Source organism: Anser cygnoides, chromosome Z (genome assembly GCF_040182565.1).
Source record: "Anser cygnoides isolate HZ-2024a breed goose chromosome Z, Taihu_goose_T2T_genome, whole genome shotgun sequence".
NCBI lineage: Eukaryota > Metazoa > Chordata > Aves > Anseriformes > Anatidae > Anser > Anser cygnoides.
The window spans coordinates 72,848,167-72,872,633 of NC_089912.1; the positions used below are offsets into that span (position 1 = coordinate 72,848,167).

Sequence of the window (24,467 nt, forward strand, 5' to 3'; positions counted from 1 at the left end):
ATGCAAGGCTGCTATGTTGCCATGCAAAACACACTGGAAACTCACCTTAAGACACTTATCTGACATGAGCAGGATAGACACATGTCTAGAGTAGGAAACTGATAGTTTTCTTCCCTGAAAAAGGAGTACTTCTTTAAACCACTGATGTGCTCTGACATGGTGTCAGATTGTATCAGGACATGTTCCATTAACTCATTTTGTATGCGTGTGAGATGCTGTCCACAAAAGGCTCACCACTGAAGCAGATAAATATTTAAATTTTTTAAATTTTTAATTTATGGGCTGTTTACGAATATCATTTTCAAGTTTCTCACATTTCACAGGATAATCCAGTGTGTCTCCTCCTCTTCTCCATGACTTATTGTTTGAAACATAAATATATAGAGAAAATCTGTATTCTGTATACTTACCCACAAGGGCACTACCAACAAAGAAAGCTCTCCTGTTTGGTTTTCATCAGTGTTACTCAACATGAAGATAGAATACTGTTTAAAATCACAATTGTGGTGTTTTTGAAAAGTGCTCTTAGAAAATCTAAACATAAAAATTACTGTCTGTCATCTAGGAGCTGATCTTGACCCCACCCCAGGCAATGGAAAAGCTTCTGATAGCCTAAGTGGGGAGAAACCTGGGCTTGTCTCCATCTCTGATTTCTGTCTGTGTGGTGGGATTTTTCCTCTTGAATTCTGCTTAAGATAATGAGTGGGTCTTCTGAGTTTTACTGTAGTTTAAACATCCCTCTTACCTGAGGCAGGGATATTGGTGTAAAATTCCCCCAAGGAAGCTGAGAGGGGGAAAGCTATCTGAACAAAATCCCATGGCATATAACACAGTCTTTAAAATAACCACATATCACAAAGCTAAAGCAAGATATGAACAATGCTCAAACCAATAAGACATTTTAATATGGGCTCCAGGAATCATGAAAATTGGGTAGATTAAGAAACAACTGTCATGAAAAAGTCTGCATATAAGTAAATTAGCACATTGTGCTAGCACAGTTCACAAGATTTCTGGGACTTATTTAGCTCTTCCCTTGTGGAAAGTAAAAAGCCCAATCCAGGCCCTGCCTGGAAATGGTTGAAGCGATGTAAACCATTACAGCAGCAATTGCTTTATGAATCTGCCAGTGGGCATGCCTGGTGTACTCTGTCCTTCTACAGTCATGGTGCAGATGTGCAGAGCAGGGGAGGATGAGGCCCATGGGCTCAGTGCTGCTGCTGCAAAAATTGTTATGGACATTTGGGGAAAATCCCGCTTACTCCCCAATCCCACAGCACATGGACTCACTCTATTGATTCCCTTGTGCCTTGCAAGGGACAAAACAAGCACCAGTTTAATGCCCACCGTGGGACACAGGCTGCCAACGTGCCAGGCCAGAACCAACACATGGCGCACAGAATTTCAAGCTAGATCTAAATGCAAACTGCTTAATTCTTTAAGCAAAGATACCCAAAACCAGCTGGAAAGATTTTGATGAGAACCAAAATAGCACTGAGGAGCTTCAGTAACGAATACATGGATTTCAGACGACTAGCTGCAAGAAACCGTATTTTCAAAAACCTGTCTAACCTGCTGAGGCACTTAAAATACCAAAAACACAGTTTCTGGCAAAAACATCCTCAGGCAACTGTAACTGTGCTATCTTGCATGCCCAATAGCAGCACTCTCTTGGCTGCTCTAACTATCTAGGCACCTATCTCTTTGCCTATGGCTCTGAAGGATTCAGAAATTAAGTGCCCCTGTGCCTAAATCTCCTGAAGAGCGTGATTTTTTATGCATACCAGGACACACCTCAGACAAGCTGAGAGGCTACATCTCTTCTGGGAAAGAACATGGTTTCTCTAACCCCCAGGGTGGCTAGCAGGGCACTGAGTGTGCTCACACAGCTTAACTCACCTCCAAAGGGTGGTCAGAGTCAAGCTGCCCCTGGGACGGTCACCAGCATGGGCTCACCCTGCTGCTGGAACTTGTCTGCCACTGCCTGGGCTGTCAAGATCCAAAATGTTACGGGCATAGTCTCAGGCCCACTCTTGTCCTGTTCAGTTTATTCACACAGATGCCCATTTCTGAACAGCTCTAGCCAATACACTGGGATGCTTCTGGCTTTGTTCCAGGCAGTCAGTTAGGGCATGTGCCTGGGAGCACACCACAGGGCTGTGGAGAAATACTTTGTCTCAGACCATGTATCTGGCTTTTATACAGACAAAAGTTGGAGATTCACATTTTGATAATTGCAGTGCAGTTGCAGTGCAAGGATGACAGCACTTACAATAGGTCAGCTGTCCCCTCAGTAACCTGCCCATTGTCCTGTGCCTCCTGCCAAGGCTGCCACTGCTGCTCTGCGGTGATTTCATCTCTTCATGCATGTGGCCACCCGTGCAGGTCTGGAGGGGAAGCCCTTTGCTAGCCTCCCTACTGTCTCTTCGGCCTTTTTTGCAGCTATTCAGGAAAAAAAAAATCAAGTGTCTGCTTGTTTCTCTGAAATCTGCTTCAGTGGAGGGCATTCCTCCCAAGTGTTAAACCCCGAAACCCAGTTTGCAGAAGGGGTGATATGCCCAAAGACGCATTTTTGAGGAGGCTGAGGGACATAAAGGAGGGAGAAGAGGAGGAAGGACAACTCGGGACAGTGAGACAGAATTGTTTGTAAGGGTAAAAGAAAAGATATGGTAAAACTTAGAAGTGGAAAATCTGCTGAAAGTCAGGCTAGCCACAGTAGCAACGCTCAGAGAAGGTAAATTAATGGAGGGTAGAGGTTGCTGGAAGGACAAACAGAACTCTGCTGTTGTTGTTGTTGTTTAATGCAAATATTGTTTTATTATTTTACGGCATGTTCTGCAGCTAGAGCAGGCCACAGTTTTACCAATGAATTCCAACTCCTGGCTTGCAGCAATAGAGGAGAGAGTCAACGTAACCCTCCTTAGAGGATGCCCTTGGTCACCTAGCAGAAAGAAAGAGAAAGAGAGCAAAAAATGATATGTTCTCCAGTGAAGATGGTGAGAAAGAGATGTGGTCAGACAAATAGTGTATGCATTTTTGTTTTAAGATCCTGTCCGGAGATAAGGTCAAAAGAGTGATAGAAAGGCAAAGTGTCTGAGGATGCTTGAGGTGGAAAAAAAACACTGCTAAAGATAAAAACAGAAGTGAAGAGAGCAGAGCAGAACTGACTGGCTGGAGAGAGAAGAAAAAACAAATGTGAGAGATGCACCTGGGAAATTCACAGCACTTCTGCTTGGCAGAACACGACCATCAGCAAAGAGGGTGGGACTGTTCAAGCACGTGGAAAAACAGCAATGGGGAAGCACGGAAAATGGCTGAGCGTGGAGATCCTGGGGACGGAAGAGAAGCCAGTTTCCTCAGTTGAAAGCTGCACAAATGGCTGCAGAGACATAACACGTTTGCACCTGTGCATTAGGCACAGCTCGAGCTCAAGTAGCCATGTCTCCGTGCCAGCACTGTTTATTCCTTGTTTCAAGATACAGGGGGTTGTGCAAGGTTGGCATGGGCTGATCTCCATGTTAGGGCCTGGGAGGGTGCCTGTGCTGGCAGTGGGGACAGTGGGCATGGTGTGGGGGCTGCTGCTTCTCCATGGGTTTAGCAGTTTTGCAGGGAAAAGTCTCTGGAGACTGCCAAGGCTGAGGCCGAAACCAAAATTAGGGGAGGTTGCCAAACTGAGCACATAAGTTATTTGGGAAAAAAAAAGTCAGCAGTTCTTAAACAAATATCTTTCATAAACAGAGTGCTGGTTGGACTGCACTGATGGGAGTATGTGTGTGTGCTGCTGCCATTAGCTCACGTATTTGGCTTTCACAGATTTGGGGAGATTTGTGCTACATGGGCCTGGACTTGAAGGGTGCTAAATACTCTGATCTTGTGGCTGGCAGCTCCAGCAGGCACCACGTCCTCTGCAGGGTCTGGCCACTGCCTGGGCTGGCCTCACCAGGGCCGGAGCCACACATTTCCAAAGGAATAAAGGACACTGCCTTAAGAGCAGTGTGCTAATGTGGTGAGTGAGAAATGGATAATTATTACAAGCATTCACAGGTTATGCTTTTGTTATATAGGACCCTAAATCACAAAGCAAGACCCCAAAATCTTAAGTGGCTTAGGCCACGAAGTGGCCTGGCATTTCTAGAATAGCTTGCCTCCACTCCCTCACATACTGAGTGACATACTTCTTGCATGCCCTCAAGTAAATATATCTAGATGCATAAATATTAATACAGCCTCTGTTTTGAGATGGTCTTTGGAGCGCATAGTCCCTAGACATATAGTTTGAGCTACTGTAAAAATGATCCCCCTTTGTCAGCTTGCTCTAACCTTTACTGCTATATCACAGTATATACTAAAATGGAATGCAGTTAAGAGGGTTAATGGAACAACCTTTTTTCTTCCATCATTTGGGACATTTCACTCTTACAATCAGATTATGTCTGTTTGCCACTCAGCATATCCTCCCTACCATGTGCTGCTGAACCTCATTCCTGCTCACGTTGGCCACAGCCAGTTTGGTCACATCACATGAGGTGCCGGAGGCTCCGCACCACACAGTTCTTCACGCCGTGGGTTTCTGCATCTCGGGGAAGCAGTGCCTTCCCTGTGGGCTGGGATCCTCACCGAGGTGGGTGATCCGGGTGCATTGCTCAAGAATTAGAGGTTCTTCTGGTGAACTAACGCTTTTCCTGGAGGTCTTTATTGCACAATCCACAGTGATTAAGGCTTCCATGTTCTCAAAAGGAAATGAATATTTTGTAGGCTACGTAAGGAAGAATTTGGGAACTTAGAAGGCTAGGAGGGACAAAGTACAAAAGAATGTAATTGGGTGAAAGATGAAACACTTCAAAAATTGCTTCAAAGGAAGGAGAATGAGAGGTGGTGAAATAATTTCAGTTAGCAAATTCACTGAAAGCTGTAGAATGTGGAAGAAACAATTTGCAAATTTTGACTGGAATCAGCCACCATTTAGAAAACAGGAGTTGTTGTTGTTGTTGTTGTTGTTTGTTTTTCAAAAAAGTTTAAGTGTTATGAAGACTTTGAATTGTTGTCTTTCATTCAAAAAATGGAAATATAAAATCAAGGCCTGGTTTTTCAAATCTTGAAAGCTTGTTTTTCCACTTTTTATTTGGTAAAGGTCCTTTTGAAATAGACCTAAACATTAAGAAATAAGATCGAAATAGAAACATGCAACTTAAAACTAAAAGAAACATATCAAGTGAAAAGAAACAAAGCATATTTTTTTCATAAAAAGTGAAAAATTCCATTTCGGGTTGATCTGCGTTACATCAAAACCTCTACATTCATCAGTATGATCATCAAGGCAAAAACACACTATAACTGTAGCTCTAATGAGTTACAATAGTGAGCTCCAATTTGTTCTCAGAAATAGCCTATATAAAAGATGGATCTGTTGTGTGAAACCCCGTTACTAGTGTGAAGTATGCTTAGTACCAAGCCTTTTAGCATACCTTATTACCTTTGGCAGACCTGGTGCACATTGTTGAGTCAATAATGTCATTGAAAACAGACAGAATGCAACTTGGCCCGTGTTTTAATAGCCAAAACTAATTGCTGAGATTTGACCCCAGTAGTGGGGTATGGCAAAGCTTCCCATAATATTAATATTTAAGAAAACATTTGTCTTATTCCTTTTCTTAACAAACTATAGTTGAAATACAGCTTCATCACTTAAGAACACGCACAATGCTTACAATCTTTCAACAGATCATTTCTCTTATCACATTAAAAACCCATACTGAAAATCCTGTTCTTCTTCCTTTTACAAGCCTTGTAAGGTGGTGGAGTATAGATAGGAACACAGCACATCTAATACAGCTGAGGATTGATCCTGTTATCCTCTTTCTGACTATGGTACAGAGGTAGCTTGGGCAAAATAACAGCTCCTTTCTTAAAATAGTCCATAACATATTGGCTAGAAAGATCAAGGAGGAGGAGCTCAAGCTTTTGCTTGAAATTCTTCATAATAAGTACCATTGTACTGCTCAAAGTTTAATGAGGTTTAATAGTATCACTTGAAGGAAGGGTGTTTCCTCCCTCCACAGAAACTGCCTTGTGAATCTGTACAGAAGTGTCCTATTCTTCCTCCAGTAAACTGAGGCTTTGGTTAAGATTGGTTTCAGCGGTGCATTTCAGGAATGAAAAATGCGCATTAATATGCTGCTGAACATGCTGTGAAAATTTTGCTGGAAAATTCCTTCTTTGATGATACTTCTGTAGCTGCTCATGAAAATCTTATTAAAGTATGTTTTATTTATTAACTTCCATTTTGAAATAGAGAAGATTTGGGACCAAGAAACTCATCTCATAAGTGATACAGGGAGGAGGTACTTGATCTTAGATAGGCTCATATTACCTTTAATTGTGATTATATTGCAGATAATGTAATAATGGGGGTGTCACATGATGCAGAAATGGATACACTAAAACTGCATTTAAATGAATATCTAACACATCACAAATATTAGAGAGGGGGCAGAGACAGCATGTTGAAAACAAAAGAAATCTTCAAAGAGATGTGGGAGTTTAAGGCATGTGAGACATGTCTGAAAGATTACAGACAGCTAATTTTGAGGTGAGAAACTGGAAATATGTATAAATATCTGCCTAGGTTGGAAAGACATACTACAGGAATATGTTAACATTTCCTATAATGGAATTCTTACCTAAGAAATGGAAGGGCAACCAATTTTAAATGTAGGAATTGGGAAATTGTCTTTTTCCTTATCTTTGCCTTGTGAAATTCACAGCTGGAAGATATTACTGTAGTCAAGAATTTAGCAGGAATTTAGTTTTCCTCATTTATCTAGGAAAATCACTTAAAGAGAGGCAAACTACCTAGGTTCATGCTATAAATCAGCAGATATGAATACAAGGGGTGGTTAGTTATCAGACATATTTTTCCTACATAAGTTTTCTTGCTCCTTCCTCTGAAGCACTTATACCTATTCTCTCTTAGAGGCAAGATGCTAGACACGAGAAGACATCCAACTGACTCTGTGTTAGATCCTATTGCCCTTCCCCCTGGAAAGAGACAGTGGATACAGAACACTTTTGGGTGGAATAAAGAGCCAAGATAACTTAGAAAATGTTGGCCCGCTGTACGTGTGAGATATAAATATTCCCTCATCATGGCTGGAGTTTTGGGAGGCTTCAGACTGGCTGGAGACATCATGTTGTCACATGCCAGCCCGTTGGAAAACAGCTGGGAAGTCACCACAGAACAAATTACTATTCACAAGGCAAAACCCCCAAACAAAGCCTGTCCTTCAAATCCTGGTGTCTGAGTAGGACACAGCACGGTTTAGGACACTGAGGCATCAGCTGCACAGCCGGAGGACCTTCGTGGCCTGTCGCCAAGAGCCCGAGGGCCACGTCTCATTTGCATGTGCAGGGTCAGATTTTAATCAGAGCTCAATGCGCACAGTTAGAACCCTGCAAGTGAACACAGCACTTCTTCAAATCCAGACAGAGAAAGGGTATGCACCTTGCTTTAAGAAGCAGGGGGACAGGATGTGTCAAAGGAGAGACAGGCATGGGGCCCACCCTCTGAAACTCAAGTTTTGTTTCTGACACAATGCACGGTGGTTTCAAACTGTCAGGTGAGAGTGTTCGCTGGGCTTGTGCAGACCTGTAATAGGAAATGCCTGCTCACAAATACATAAATATTTCCAAAGAGCCTTGTACAAACAGCAGCACTTATATGTAATCATCACCACCTAGGCAGCTATACAAATTCACCATGCTTTCTTGCCTGTTTGGACTACAGCACCATTATTCGATCAATTTTGCCTCTGTTGTCCAGATTTTCTAGGAGAAATCTGGTAGAAGATGCTTCCAAGTCAAGGAGAAAAATTGCCAGAATAACTACTGGGGATAGAAGGAGTGTGACACTGCCCAGTGCTCGCTTTGAGGTCTCATACAGAACACACTCTTCTGATCTAATTTCTTATGCACTACGGAAGAGGTGGAGAAGTCCACTGGGACTGAATATCCCTTTTCTATCCACGCTCTAAAGGTCACCCTCAGCCTACTGGGGAGACCAGCAGAACTTGTATTCAGTGATGTTTTTTGGGGATCAGCAGCATGTGGGGTAACTGCAGCTTCTGGTATATCTTCTCCTTGTTTACCGTATTAATCAGTGGGTTTGCAAAGAACTTGAACAGCTGAAAAACTCTTATCTTAAAAGAAAATAAGGAGTTATTTCATTCTCAATCCTGAGTTTACATACTGAGTTAATTTAGATACAGTATCAGACAAGCTGGTAGGATCAGAGAGACTCCTAATGTTCAGAATGCCAACATAATTCTTCTCATATACATATCAAAATACTGAGATATATGAAGTACTAGCTAAAACCCAGTGCGTATGGTACATTATTCTACCAGTAACTCATTCAGGGATTGATTGTGTTATCTATGTACTTCATATCTGTATACTCTTCATATTCTTCACCTTTTGTTAGCTAACTGGAAAAAAAAAGTGGATGAGGTGACACATAATTTTGTCTTACCAAAGACAAGGCGAATTACTAGTGTATCTTAGCATGAGATTTGCTAAGATCTGTGTGTGGAATAGTCACTGATTTGTTGCTCCAGTTCGGGACGCTTTCTGGCCTGCAGCGACTGATGCATTATTTCATCCAAACTCCAAGCATGAAGCAATATGGTAACTTGTTCTTGAAGAAGGAAGTTGGCTGGTTATCAATATAAAAACAAAATGAAACAACAACAACAACAAAAAGCACATAACAATAATCATTGCTTTGATTAGCTCCAGTTTAAAACAAGACAAGAGATTTTCTTGAGCAAATTTAATTTATGACCTAGCTACACTCATTTTAGGCTTCCTAGACTTTCTTCAAGGCAGAGTCACTTACCATTACTGTCACAGGCAGCTGCTTCTTTCCTAAGTGAGTTCACTTGGAAGATTTTATGGAGATTTTTTTCCTACATAATTTAAAACTCTTGAAAAATGAAAAAGATATAGGCTAAAAACAGGACATGGAAAGCTTAGAGAGCATTTCTGTGCACGGAAAGTACTGGGGGTAGCTCCAAATGACTGCAGGAGTGCCACAGTTAATGCAGAAGTTTAATAAAGGCCTGAGCTTCATAGGAGTGAAGGAGGCTCTTGGGACTCTTACTCTCAAGCATGACAGCAACCCATGGAAGCAGGGCTGCAGTGCAGAAAGCCCTAGAAAACCAAGAAAATGCTCTGAAATAGCACTTAAGGAGAGCAGGGATTCTGAATGAGGATGTGGAATGACAGATGGGGAATGTGATCTCCTCTTCAGTGACTTGGAAGGAAGGAACTCCTTGAGTCTCTTCCCATGTAGCACATTCTGTAGTCCTTGGTCACTCCCAGTGCTCCTCTCTGAGCCATCTTCATGGCTCCAGCATCACTCTGAGAGGTGTATGGCTATTCAGAGAAGCAACCACTCCAAGAAAAGCTGCATTAGTACCAAACATAGATAATGGCACAACCTGCCTTGTGACGGCAGGTAACATTTTGGCACCCCCTCCCATGGCTTCCTCCAGCCATCGTGTATGGCCTGTAGATGTCTTCCCCTCCACACAGCCAAGGAACCATGGCATTGCTGGTGTGTGGAAGAGGAAAGGAAGGCCACACTCTGCACAGAGGTTGCTGATTTGTTGTCCTCCCCCTGTCTACGGCCATGACTACAAAGCTCATAAATCCTCTTGCTCTAATCAGAGAAGCCCCATGTAGCTCATTGTCTGCCAGACTTTTCAACACCTCTTCCCAGTGGTTGATTTCTTGTCCTGTAAGCCTAGTTTGCATTTGTACCCAGGCATATCGTCTTAAGGTTGGCTTTTCTGAAATGCACATTGCTTTTCCATGGCACAGTGTATCTCCATCCCATCTCTCTTCCACTTCTCAGTCTTTACGTCAATTGAAAAATTAATTTTTTCAGGCCATTGATCAAATTATAAAATGGAATAAGACTCATAGAAGTACCTTGAATGAGTAAATACTCATATGCAATTACATTTGTGACATATTAAGTAGAGTATTTAATCTACTTAATGCTCTGATGGTCTCTTGACACTTAAATAAAAACTTCATATGGGACCAAATAATTTTTTTTTGTTTAATGTCAACTACACTATAAGCACTCAGTGAGGAATCTCAAAAAGAACAGCAGCCTACCCTAGGAAGATGGATTTACCACAACCCTTTGTATCTTGGCTTTAGTTATATTACCATCGCACAGTTTTTGTTAATTGAAACCTATAACAAAATTATTTTTCCTAAGGTCAAGAACAGGATAACTCCTAGAGTTACTTATCTATTTTCTCTTTTTAATATTAGCTCAGCAGTACCTGCCTCTCAGTTCTTTGGAATTTCTCCAGGGCTCCAAAAGGTATAAAAAGTCAACTGTATTGATCTACAAGCCTTTTATAATGTTCAGGTATAAATAGTCTTGATTTACTGACTTACTTAAGACTTTTTTATTAGTTTCACTTCCATATTATCCTTTAATATCTTTGCAATTAAGAGTGTTTCACTGCTATTATCAAGTATGAATATATATTTTTAATATGTACCGAGCAGTTGTGATACTCCATCATAATTATTAAGTTCCTCTCTTTCAATCCACAATTTTGTGAGTTCTGTCCCCGAATATCTGCTGCTACCCATTTTAGATTCCTTCCTGTGTTTTTTTTTTTCCATTCACTATTAGTCATTTGCAGCATTTTTCCTCCTAGTTAAATATTCATTGGCATCATTTTTCCTTGTGTCTTTGAATTTTGTATTTTAATCTCTTTCCCTTTTTAAAGTTGTTTTTAAATCAATGTAAATTTCTATTCTGATTATAGATTGCTGCTTTTAAGCTACATGTATTTGTGAATAAGTTTCAGCTGTTAGCTACAGTTTCCTGTTTATATTCTTTCTTCTCACTGGTTATTTTCAAGTTTGCAAAATAGTTCTTTGAAAAGATTATATATATTTATGTATTTGTTTATATATGCAAAACATACCATATACACATACATTTGTTACACATAAAATGGCAAGATCATGTATCCTAATCACTTTATTATTAAAAAACAAACAAAAATTAACTTGCAATTTTATATGCAATTTTTCTTTATCTGATAATATGAGAGGTCTAATACAGAATTCCCTGGGCTGGATATAACCTGTTTTGAGGCATTCTTAAAATTCCAAGGATACTGAAACACTGTCAACATGAGACCACCAAAAAGTCAACAAGAGTTCACTGATCTCTATGGCACACGCCGAATGAAAAATTTATCATTGTCATTTTCCTTCTTCAGTGGAATTTGATCAATTCCAGAAATTATCCTGCTTGGAAAAGCTAGTAGGTATGTAGCTGAAGTTTAGCACATGCTGAAGAACTTTACAGATGAGCCTGAATTTAAACACATCTTCAAATTATTCCCTAGTACCTTTAGCATCAACCTGAAAAAAGCCAGAAAAATAGAGCAGCTGCAACTGCTATTAGTAGATATAATTCAATCACTTAAAATTAAGCATATACTTTACATCACTCCTATGCTGCAGTAGGTGACACATGACTGGTTTGGCCTACAGCTTGTTACATGCTACATTATAGCTTCCATGGGTAATTAAGAGGTCAAATATATCTACATCTTACAGACTCACATCTGAGAGTGTGTAGATGAATGTTCATGACCTGCTCTCCAGAGACTTGATCCAGCAATGTACAATGGGATCTTCAGAATGAAAAAAAGCAAATGATCCCACTAAATCATAGGGCTACAGCTATGTTTAAAGGCCTTAATTACCAATTTGGGACTATAAATAGCACAGTAGCACTATGAGTTCTAACCATCCAAATTTCCATCACTAAAACCTGCCATCACTCTTTCTGAGTTAACATCTGTCAGAACTCAACAGTGTCCTGGTCAGCACATCTACAACTGCTTAGCAGTCTTGTACTGAAACACAGTTATGCACTGAAAGTGTGCCCTTGCTGAAATCAAAAATAGTAGCAAATCAAAACATCAGCTGCAGCAATAAATGATCCTTGGCTCCTGAAAGGAGTTTCTGGAGAAAGGGAATGAAAAAGAAAGCACACATGCAAGCCCTGCTGCAGAACCACAGATATGCTGAGCTTCACCTGGAGAGGGAAAACCCTTCTACCATGCATGTGTTAGTGCCCAGGGCAAAACTCCTCTTTCTAGCCCAATGAATATTTAATTACTTACACAGTATGAATCAACTGCAGTGGGAAAAGGTTTCTCCTAAACGAAATCCCAGTATGAATCAGGTGAAGCAGGGATTTGAACCTAACATGTCACAGTTATAAAAGTTATGTGCTGCAGCCTCTCTGTTGCAGAGTTATAAGAAGGACTGCAAATTAAAAGGATTGTGTCTCTATGTGTATCTGAACTTTTGAAGAATGTGAAGATAAGGAGTAGAATGAAGAGCTGATTGAAAAGCAGAAGCAGATGTAGCCCTGACTGAAGTAATGAAACTGTGAGTTTGCAACCACACCACGAAAGTGAGAGCATGTGCAACACTACCTGTGCTTTGAGGGAAGGGACTAAAACCCCAGATCTCTCCTCTTCCTTAGACCAATTGCACCCTTGCTCAAAGCAAGAAAGGGAAGCAAGAGCTAGCAGTATTTTTGTTTTTGTCTTCTCTTCCTTGGCTTGTTTTAGATAAATAAAACCAGTGGAAGAAGTGGTGAAATGTTTGCATTCCTGCTGGACTTGTTTTGCCTTGAAAGCAAAATGAAAGTAAGGATCACCTAACCCATGAAGCATGAAGTTTAATGGTACAAGGAGCTGGACCCTGCCTCTCTGTCAGCCACCTTGCAACATCAGTGTTTACAAACACATCTGCTATAACACCACCACCAAGCCCTGCCTCTTTCGGGGATGTTCTGTATCTCCAAATCACTCAAAAAATTCAGTCTAATTTGAGGAATGGTCGGTGAAACTAGTCAGTTCCAAAGGCATGTGAGGTACAAATGCGTGGTGAGCCAGGATGCTTATGCAGAAAATAGCAAAACTCTATATCATGTTTAAAAGCAAGCCCGAGTAAAAGTGTTTGCGGGTTTCTCTCTTTAGAAAGTGCAGATAGTTAAGAGCAGTTAATACAGGAACTAAACAATATTTACTGTTGATTAAGGAAGCACAAAAGTTAAAAACTGATTTGCAGTGTCCTGTTGAAAATACCTAGCAGTACTCCTAGTTGCACCCCTTTGCTCATCAGCCAACCCCTTGAGTAGGGTTGCTCTCCTGAGCTGTGCGCCGGCGCATCCAGGCGCTGCCAGCTCTGGAATGCTGCGCTCCCACCGCTCTGTTTTCCCAGTTGTCAGCTCTGTTTATAAATTGTCTCTTTATAGAAAATCCGGCACCTGCTATGGACACCTCAAGCTGCCAAGTGCTTGAGTATATCTCAAAGTGAGCCACTCCACACTTTAACAAATTATGCTCAACCTTTTATTAATTCTAAAACAGCTCCCCAGGATTTCTGAGGGCAAGTTCAGGCTGTTGTGAATGACCTGAACAAGCCATTAGAGTTGCAGAATTAAGACTGACGGTGTTCCTTCTCAGAATAAAACAGCGGATCTTCTGGGCCTTGAGCATATCATACCATTGTCTGTAAGCCTGGTACTTTTACCATTACGTAGCACTTAAAGATGAATCCAGAATATATTTTTTTAAAAACCCATTGAATCTTGTACTGTTTATTTCAACTGATTTGCAATTTTGCTATTACTGGAATAAGATGATTATTCATGGATTATTACCAGGTGGAAAATATCAGATGCCTGGCTTTGTTCAAACTCGTTCCTGTCTTCCTTTAACCACCCTCCCTCACCCTAGAGGTGTTCAAACAGCAAGAACCAAATGCCCTGTAATACAGTAGCAGAAAATGTAAAGGATATGTGTCAGCCTTGCTGCTCCACTGGCCCAAGCACAGCCCAAAACACAGGCTGTCTGTGTAGGGGTGAGCAAGACCCAGCTCTGGCTACAAAATCAAAGCAACCCCAAGGGAACCTCTAGCTGCCAGCCTGCAAAGGCAGAGGTCCCAGAGGGACTAGTAAGCAGCCTAGGGGGGAGCTGGAGCTGGTGCATCTTCAGTCGAGGGAGGGATTTGGGGAGGCTGCAGAGGTTCCTCAGTCATGGAATTCACTCCTCCTCCCTTTGTACAGAAATAGCTCCAAATTCTTGACCTTCAGGCATAGTATAATCAGTCCATTTATTAGTCTGAGCTTTCGGGGAGGCTTCAGATGTGCAAGGGGTTACTGGGCTCAGAGATTAATGATTTTCTTGGGGTGGCTGCTTTTCACTGGGGTTAATGATTTGCTGCTGCATTTCTTACATTTTATGGGGCATAACTGGAATAACTCGAGGCTGTCAGAGTGTGACATGAGCTTTCTTCATGTAGCCAAGTCAGAACTGATACAAAGGTGAATGAAATGTGTCCTTGAATGTTATAGATTTCTGATTCTCTCTGGACTGTTCATACCATTTGCTCCAGTGCAAAGTGAGCACAAAATGCCAGTGAATAAAAATTCTCCAACAATAATAGCCTTTTACCCAGGTCAAGCTGATTGTACAACTCACCAGTGACCCTGACCTATGAGTACTGTGGTGCTCACAGCTGGACTACACTCACATAGGAAGAGTCTGCACACCATGAACAAGGTGGTCCTGGTGGTCTCTCTTCAGGAAAGCTGGCACCCAGTGATGCTGAAGAGTGACAGCCTAGAACCGCTTTCATAGTCTGGGAATCTCACTACCCCAGGGTAAAACGAGGTCAAGTGCTCGATAGTAGTCCAAATAGATTACCTTCTGTGCTGCTCCTGCAAACTTCTAGTTGTACTTGATATTCACAGATGATAGCAGAGAAACCATAAGATTTCAAAATATTTTCTAGCCATTCCTGGAGGAGGGAGAGAGAGAGAGAGAGAGAGAGACTTTATTTGATTTCTCAGAAGCATCTGGCACAGCCTAGTAAAAGAGAAGAAGTCGACCAGAGGGACATCACTACCATATGACCATTTCCAAACACTTCCAAGGAGCTGCGCACCACAGCTTGCCAGGAGCTAAGCACAGGGGCAGCAAACACCACTGCAGCTAAACAGAGTCCTCACCATCACTGCTGCTCTTGGGCCTGATCCACCACAGGCATCCTTACAGGACAGCTCCAGTCTCTTAGCCATAATCCCCACTGGTCTGAGAGATGCCTTGATTATCTAATGGAGTGCTTCGAAGCAAAAGGATACACAGGCATATACCCTGAGCTTGGTTAGCCCAGGAGGGGCCAAGTGTGCAAATTATGAGCAAAATACGAAGGCAGAGTTTTGGCTGGATGAGGCTGAGTGCAATGAGGATGTAGTAGGCTGGCTCAACTGGCATCAGTAGCCCCAAATGCTTACACCTCACAGGAGCCAAGAGCTGCATCCCAACCCTTTTCTCTGCTGCTGAGGAAAGGCTAGGATTCAGGAGCTGCCTCCTGAGTTGGTGCATTTCTACCACCACAGCCCTGCCTGCAGCCCCAGGCTCAGGCACATACCCTTTGGGGGGCTCTGAGTTTCCCCTGAAACATTGTTAAAATGCTTTGAAATCCATTGGTGCAGACTGTTATTAGGGGGTTTGTTCCTCCCCTCTGAAATCAAATAGATTTGTATATAGTATGGGGAAGGTATGCAAGGAAAACAGTATTTGTCAGGTTTCCCGGGTATCACTTAAAATACTGAGATAACATTGTGTTAAGCATATGACCTAGACCTTAACACATAATTTTGAAATATGCTTCTTTACTCTATATTTATTATGCAGAAGAAATCTAAGAATAAATTCAGAGACTTGAAGCATACATTTAGACCCTTCATGCTATAAATCGACCCATGTCTAATTTTGTTCCAGTTAATTTGAAGAAGCTTTAAATTGACCACATTGCCTCTAACTTCAATGTGACTCACTTTTGCAGTTCTGTTTTCAAACAAAGGTATTGTAAGGACCATAACAAGCTCACTGGCAGTCCAATCCTTCACACCACAGATTTGCTTTTCAGACTTCAAAAGTCATTTTGAAGCACTTAAAGAGGTCTAAAAATGCATTACTTTTTCTGAGTATGGATTAGCAGTGAAGAGAGTTTATGCAGATCTAAATTTGTATACTGCTACCAAATATAGGAAAAAGGGAATCTTTGAAGCCCAAGAACAGCTAAGAATAATTGCCAGTAAAGAGATGGAGTCACGTGGATGGGAAGTAATACTCACATTGCAGCTTAAGGCAACTTTCACACTGAAATAAGAAACCAGAAAATACTTCAAAACAACACTTAACTTTACTAACCTACTTACAGTACTTCTATGCCTGTGGGTCATCTCATATGAATTGCTTTCTTTTCTTTTGTTTTAGCATTGGTAAATAAAATTTCTTCCCCAATGGAATCCTGAAATAATACAATGTATACCCATACAATGTTGTTAAATCCTACTCATCAGTGGAGAATTTCAGAAAATGACCATTGAGGCATACTGATACAGGTAAAAGAGCTAGAGCTTTGAAACCACAATTAAAACTATTTTCAAATCATGAGGTTAGCTCTCATGTGCCCATTAACATTTACTTCCGGATCTTCCAGAGAGCTCAAAAAGTTGTGTGTCAGGAGAGTTTTTTGGAACACAGCCATCAGTTCCACGCAGAGATGGTTGAGTGAATGCTTTTTTAAGTGCTTGAGGGCTGCATGCTGGAAAATGTGACCTACTTTGAAAATCTGGCCTACTGCAATAGGGAGAACAGAAAATATGGTGACTGTCAAAGAGCTCATTTACTTATCAAGCAACACACTTCTACACAGACTACTGTAAACATTTACTATTATGAAAGTTATTATATTGGGATGGATTCATAGTAAAAATATATTGAAGAAAGTGTTATATCTGCCTGGATTTTGGCAAATCATGTCCAACAGGTATCCACTGACAGAGAACAAATAACTGTTGCCAGACTTGAGGACATTCAAATTTTCAAGGTTAATCTTTTGGAATGTGTTTGGATATTAGAGACGACAGTTTTACTTGTCACATTGTACTGACATGACAGATACCTGTATTCATGCCACACAGCTTGTGCAGGCATGTAGTCCTTAAAAGAGGCTGCAGCTTTTGGCTCCAATCAATAATACGTGCATCTTGACACATTGCTTTTGTTTAGGGTCTTGGCTGAAAGCCTAACCTTTGGGTCACTGAGTCAAAGCTGCACAGAAGATATTTTCCTGTATTTGGTAACACCAGTTTTCCTCACAAACAAGCCAGTAGTGCTAAGTGCACACTTTATTTTTCTATTTCATATTTTCATACATATGTCTCAGTGGATGGCATTGCATACTGTCTTCGCATGTTGACTTGCAATAGCTCCCACTGACCTCTAGTAGCTGTTCAATGCCACTGGTAAGGAACTAGATGATGAGCATCTATGAGATGTGCACCCTCCAGTAGTGATGTTCCATGCTGTGCTGCAGAGCATGTTTCAGACCACGCTTTGGAATAGGTAGTTCTGCTCCACACATCTCCTGGAATTTGCCTGAAACATTTTTATCTGCAAGAATTAATATCCATATTGCCATAAATTTGACTTCCTTTTCTGTTACTATAATCAAGTTCTATACTGTATGATATTCTCTCATTCAGGCTACATGGGAACACTACTTCTAATGATATAAGACTCTACTTTCCTCTACTTTCCTCAAATCCAACAGGGAAAAATCAGACCTAAGTTTTGCCTACAGAATGGAGGTAGCCAAACTGTGAACAGTGTACTATGAACAATACACAACAAATCCTAAAATGCTGCACAAATTGTTCCCATGCAGCTAAATGTCTCTTTTGAAGAAATAGGGAAATTAAAATTGCAGCAAATGTACGAAATAGAAGTCTTCAGCAGCTTCCCTTCTGTGCAGTGTTCAGTTAGACTACAGAAAGAAACATCACAAGAACAGCACAAGAATTAGTATAACTGTACCAGGCTAAATCCTACCATGTTAATTCAGCTTTTCCAGAGTCTACTGTTGAATGCACCTCAAGAAACCTAAGCTTTCTTTACATCTGCCTTGGCTAGCACCCTTCTGGGCCACCTCAGGCAAAGCACCATACATCCCTGTGTTTCAGTTTCACCATTTCTGCAATAAGACTAGCAATGTTTCCTTGTGGAGCTTGATGATCAGATGTTGAGAAGAGGTATTTTACCAAGATTTAGGAAAAATCATGTAGCAGCATTGTGGGAGCTTTGCACAAATAAGGAGAAGGTGGGTACTTTCCCTGAAGGGGGATGATATCACAGGATGTGATATTTCTGAGGCACAGAAATACCATTTTCTCCCTACTACTGTTAGGGAACAAATCACAGTGCTGGCTGAGCATGTATGTCTACCATCCATGACATCCACACACAGCCTTGCTAGGCACCTGAATTCCCACCAGTGCCCTGCTGTAAAACCACATTGCCTCACAGCAGAGACTGTGATCAAAGCCTTGAATGACCAAAGCAAGAGTGAAAATAAACATTCCCTGTTTAGGTGAGCTAAGGGCACAGTCAGGCCAGTGGCTTAACAACTCGTATGGGTGAAAGGTTAGGAGAGATGACGGGCCTCTCAGTCCCTTGGTGTGGCTGCTCTTTTGTCTGACTCACCAGGTATTTATTGGTGAGTGTAGATGCTGTGTACCTGAATGGTTATAGGAGCAAGCTGAGATGACAAACATAGATGCTAGGGTCTCATCTGAAAGAAAACTACACAGAACTATGCAGTTCAGAAGGAGTCACTAGCCACATTTAGTTTTCCAAAGTAGAACATGGAAAATGTGAGGTCAGACTATCCATCTGAATCAGACAGAAAAAGGACTTGAACTGAAGTCTCTCACATAAGTAGCCTACAGCTGCCTATTGTGTCTCAGCCACAGGGTGGAAATACTGGAAGGAAGGAGGGAAGGAGGGAAGGAGGGAGGAAGGGAGGGAGGGAGGGAGGGAAGGAAGGAAGGAAGGAAGGAAGGAAGGAAGGAAGGAAGGAAGGAAGGAAGGAAGGAAGGAAGGAAGGAAGGAAGGAAGGAAGGGAGGGAGGGAGGGAGGGAGGGAGGGAGGGAGGGAGGGAGGGAGGGAGGGAGGGAGGGAGGGAAGACAAGCTTCAGAGAAGGCAACACTTCCCAGCAGATAACTGGTACTAGAAACAATGTTCCTCAGCGCTTCCCAAACAAGGACTCACAAATACAGCATGCTGACTTTCATGGGCTTCCTTTTAGGATGACCTCTTGTCCTTTGGTCATCCTAAAAGGATGGTCATCCTAAAAGTCACTTGTCCTTCCAGTTAACTCAGATTTTCCCACTACCTTGCAGAGTGTTTATGTGGATTTCCCAGCGCACCTGAGGAACATATTCAACAGAAGGATAAGAAGTCATAAGAGATAAAGAGAAATTTTTTTTTTTTTTCCCAAAATTCTTCAGCTTTCTGGCTATTCACAAGTTGTCAGAAGACCATCTTCCAGGCGTAAGGTATTATAGTTAAATCCACCACACAGCTCTAAAAATGCTATAGATATAAAATCATTCTTGGTGAGTCCTAGTTACTTGGAAAAGGAAAACAATATTATGCCCCACAGCATGGTAAGAAAAACATTTCATTTTAAAGTAGACTACTATAAAAGTAAATACTAAAAATTGTTATATAAAAACCTCAAGATATTTCCCCAAATATTTTCTGACTTTTTTTTTTTTTAATAAAAATGGTTGTGTTTTTTCCTTTTATATAGAGTCTACACTTTCCTTCCTTAGGGGTGAATCTGTGAATCTTTGCAGGAAGGTTAGAGTTTAATATTAAGCTTATTTATTTATTTATTTATGGCTAGATATACGAATGGCACTTGGTTGTATTATTTCCTCTGACTGTAAGTAATCAACATTTTTGTTTCATGTATAGCATTTCAGTCTTCCTTTAGGAGAGTTTGACAATAGTTTAAATGCATCAATATTAGCATATATAAGCATACCCTGAAATAAATGCACTGAGGTGTAACATACGTCTTGGTCTCCCTTTAATTCCAATTAAAGGTTTAGTAGAAACTCTCCTTCAAGGAAACATAACCTCTAGCAAACTATTTTAATGCTGTGAGGACAAACAAACTCTCAGGCAAAGCTAAACACAGCTCACTGTAAATTACAGGGCAGTCCTTCCCCAAGTATGAAGTGGTATAAGTAAACTAAATCGTCTCTTTCCACGCTCACAAATGAGGAAAAACATGTGGCAGAAAGAGTAGCCATTTGTCTAACCCTAAAATAAAGGTACCCAAGATAACGTTATAATGACAGTTTTGTACCTCCTAGGTATTACTTCTCTGTTTTATGCATTAGCCTCTGCCCATCCTTGCAGACTGCTCTCATATGTGCAGGTAAATGTGACAGGAAGCTCCCTCAAAAAAAGATCTGCCAAGACTAGAGAATATGAAAAATTAGAGGAAGAGGAAAAGCTTACCTGCAACAGACCTAAGAGTAGATAGGGATGTGATAGAGCTGTAGCATGATGAACATCACACCTAGCAGAGAAAGCAGACACTGTAGGACAAATATTTTTCCCATAAACAGCTACTTTTGCATTCTGACCTCTGGGCCCAAGATTTTCTTGTTTAAGTTCACAGGGCAAATGGAAGAAGTGAACATGGCCTGGCAGGTTTTGAAGGAGAAACGCCTTAAATACATGGAAACAGATTGTTTGTCTGCCAGTGGAAAGCTAACTCTGCTAGTCAGGCTTGATGTAAACCGTCCAGCTTTAGAAGAGCTTTCCCGTTTAGTGCTCACGTACAAGACAGTTAACCAAACTGAAATCACGTGTATTTCATTAATAGAAGTTGCTGCTAAAATGAAACAGATTTCCTGCATTCTTTCAAATAAAGCTTCCAAAAATAGTCTCAGACCACTGCCTGAAAGTGAATGCAGTCCAAATTCCCATGGAAAGCATCAGCATGTGGTATTTTCTTCAGCTGGCATATAATTACTGACAAAATGAAATGTCATGTAACTCACCTGGAGTCCAGGAGCCACTGCTATGATCCATAAAAAGAAGGCTGTGTAGCATGCTATTCCTTTCTTCATTTAGCTGTTGAAAGGAAAACGATTATAATTACAGGGCATTTGCATCAACGCTGTATTAATAGGGTCATTACATATATCAAATAGTAAATATACACTGTCCTGAAAAAAATGGCAATGGCTGTACATCAAGACTAGGAAAAGTAGCAGTAATACATGTAGAAAGCTGAAGTTTGAAGGCCAAGTCTTATGAGATACTCACCTTATGAGTGGTCTCACCTTGCTCAGAGTACTAAGCATTTTTTAGTCTCTGTAACTACCCTCAGTAACTCAATGGAGTAACTCACGTTGCCAGGTCAGAAAGTTTAACATAGATTCTCCTTAGCCCTTTCTTCCTTAGGGAAAAAAAAAAATAGTTTTTGTGTATTTTTAACTGACCCATACCCTTGGTTTACAGTTAGGGGACATTAGAGGACATTAACTCTCAAAATCCCTCTCCACCTGATTTTGAATATAAGTCATCTTGGGGTCCTTTATATGGACCCAGATAGCCTTGCAAGCTATTCTAAAGATCAGTACTTAAGGTTAAGCTGGTACATTCAGATATCTCTGGTAAGCGTAGCAGAAGTGTAGCAGTTATTTTCTTTGAAATAGGACATGATCAATATCATTTCAATTGTGATTTATTTATTTATCTATCTATTTATTTATTTATTTATTGTGCGAGATATGTAAGAAACTTTTATCCTTAAAACTATGTTCATGCAACACAACATTGTTCATTGTGACAGGAAGCGGGAAACACTATGGAAACTGAGGATGGCTAATAATTAGAACAATGTTAATTATGTAGTGAGAAATTAGCTGGAACAATGTTTCTGAATTTCTTTCTGTTTGGAACCCCCTAAAAATCTGTCAGTGGGTGCAAATCACCTTTCCAGGAAAAAAAAAAATAGGGAAAGAAGAAAATTAATGTTTCTTGTTAAAGTACCTATGTTTGGGTTGTCTTCTTCTAATCCTTTAGAGAAGTAACTGCTAAGCTATGACATTGATATGGAGGCTCCCTTATAAGAAATGCTGTAGGTTCTTTATGATGTATTGTAGTGACTACCTCAGTTACTAGGATTTTAACCATTGAAAAGATATTTCTCTCAGCAAGAACATGGTCAGGCACCATGTTTCTTTGAGCTGATGCAAAGAAAAGCAATACTGGTATCTTCTGAATTTATTTGGATTTACCTTGGCTAATTTCTGTAACGCTTTAATAATACTTAATTTAATATTTCCTGTGATCATGGATTGAGATGAAATACTTCAGACAGAGGCATTCTTAATTCCCAGTGTTAGGTAGCTTTAGTTCTAGTGCCTAATGGTTACACAACCATGACCTTGCTGAATGATGTAGTATAATGTGACTGTACTTAATGAACGTTTTATATCTTAGAATATTTATTTGTTCAATAAGAAATATTTTTTCTCAAATATATTTGTAAAATATAAGGGGCATATATTGTTAATTTCTACCTTCTGTTTTCTTCTCATAGTTTACCTGGTAAAGGTCCTTTCTACATTTTGTCCTTCTGTGCATCTGAAGACGAAGTAGCTAAGGCTTCTCTGGGATATATGACACAGATGATAATCAAAATATCACCTATAATCATTCCCAACTCAAAAAATAGCCTTGATCAGTTTGCTTCTCTTCTCCTATGTATTTGGAGGACTAGACTTCTAGGATAATTATCTCACATTTTAGAAGAATTTTAGGCTCCAGTACTATTTAAGAACAAGAAGCATCCGCACTGTAGGCATTCTTTCTTCTGCAAATATTCAGTAAATATTCATTTCTTACATACATACACCAAGCTTGTAAGCTTGAGAAATTGTTATTCCTTCACAGGGTGAATCACAATAAGAAGTTTCTTGCTAGACTGAATTTCAGCAGAAGAGCCTCTGGCCTTCAGCATTAGTAATCAAGCATGGTCACTGAAATATTGGTTACTTTTCGGTTAATGAGAAATTTTGAGGTTACATTTGAATATAAGTTTTTCCATTTCCCTGTATCTTCATGTTCTTAGCATGTTTTTATTTAGTGTATCAACGTTGGTTAGAGAAATTGCAAGGGAACAAACTGGAAGGCTTTTAGTATGTAGCTACTTTGTTACATAAAACTGTTGCATATAATTCTGTGGATCATTAAAAAATTAAAACACCTAGTGTGGATAAGCTACATATGAATATTTTCTGATGGCCTAAAGTCTGCATCCATTAAACAGCATTTGGTTTTTGCTTGGAAATATAATTTGGTTATTTACTGTCATTTTCAGTAGAAAAAGAGTATTTTGTATTTCCTCTCTAGCTTCTTCAGCCTCAAAATTTAAAACATTGTCCCAAGCAAAGAAAAGAGAAGACACAACTTGGCATCACAAATTGACACTTTTTAAAAAGGTGTTACAACATAGAAACATTTTTATGCTCAATTACATATCCCCAGTGTGAAAAACAAAGTTGTGTTTTTGCAATAGAAGGTGTTTTTGCAGTGGAAAATTCTACTAACCTTGCATATTCAAAAGTGATTGTGTGGCGTAGCGTTGGGGAGTATGTTAAGCAGATAAAGGCAAGGTCTCACTGTCCCAAAATAAGGAGGATAGCTAAGATAAACAGGATGAGCCATGTGAAATCAGTAAAAACAAAAATCACGGGCCCTCTAGTCACAAGAGAAGAAGGAAAAAAAAAAGAAAAGAAAAGGATAAATTAAAAGTTGGTCAAATAAAATTGTATGTATATGGTATAGAAGGGCATCGAGTAGGTTGTGAACCTGTAGTACTCAGCCAATGAGGAAACAGGAGAGAAATCAGGTGTCAGGTAATAGGGAATATAAGGTTATGATATGTTCTACTATGCGCTCCTATTTGCAGGATGCCTGCCATTGCAATCGCAAATAAAATAGCTTCACAAAAGATCCCATCCAAAGAAAATTATTGAGATTTTTCTCACACCAGGTTTAAATGTGCTTACACAGACTATCCAGTTTTGGTTTGGAAATCAGGTTGCCACAGAAACTGCCCCAGTTTCTCCTTGCACCTTGAGACTTCATTGAGGCTATAGGAAGGGATCACAATTCTTCTGCTTCTGAATATTCACATAAGCATGTATCTTGATAGATTTCAGTTTGTAACAGACAGATGCATTTGTACTTGCAATCACCATGGAGTTTGGTTTTCCAGCATGATGACATGCAATAGAGAGGTTGAAGGTAAAAGAGCAATGGGCTAGATTATTTATCACAAAATACAGTGTCCTCCTTTGAACTCAGATTGTGTTGATTTTTTTCTGACAAGTGCTAAAAGTCTTCTTTTGATTCACCATGCAGAGGTTTTAGTGTAACCATGTTGATTATCTAGGATG

At 40.3% G+C, this 24,467-nt stretch overlaps 1 long non-coding RNA gene across 1 annotated transcript in view; it reads right to left on the bottom strand.

The window, feature by feature from the left end:
• Positions 1–5,248: 5,248 nt before the first annotated feature.
• LOC106035656 (uncharacterized) overlaps positions 5,249–24,467 on the bottom strand; it is a 44,150-nt gene continuing 24,931 nt past the window's right edge. Inside the window, exons 3-6 of the long non-coding RNA XR_010827895.1 lie at positions 21,057–21,129; positions 20,509–20,569; positions 14,829–14,922; positions 5,249–8,710 (exon numbers count right to left, since the gene is read on the bottom strand). This is a non-coding gene — a long non-coding RNA (uncharacterized lncRNA). The remainder of the gene's footprint in view (positions 8,711–14,828; positions 14,923–20,508; positions 20,570–21,056; positions 21,130–24,467) is intronic.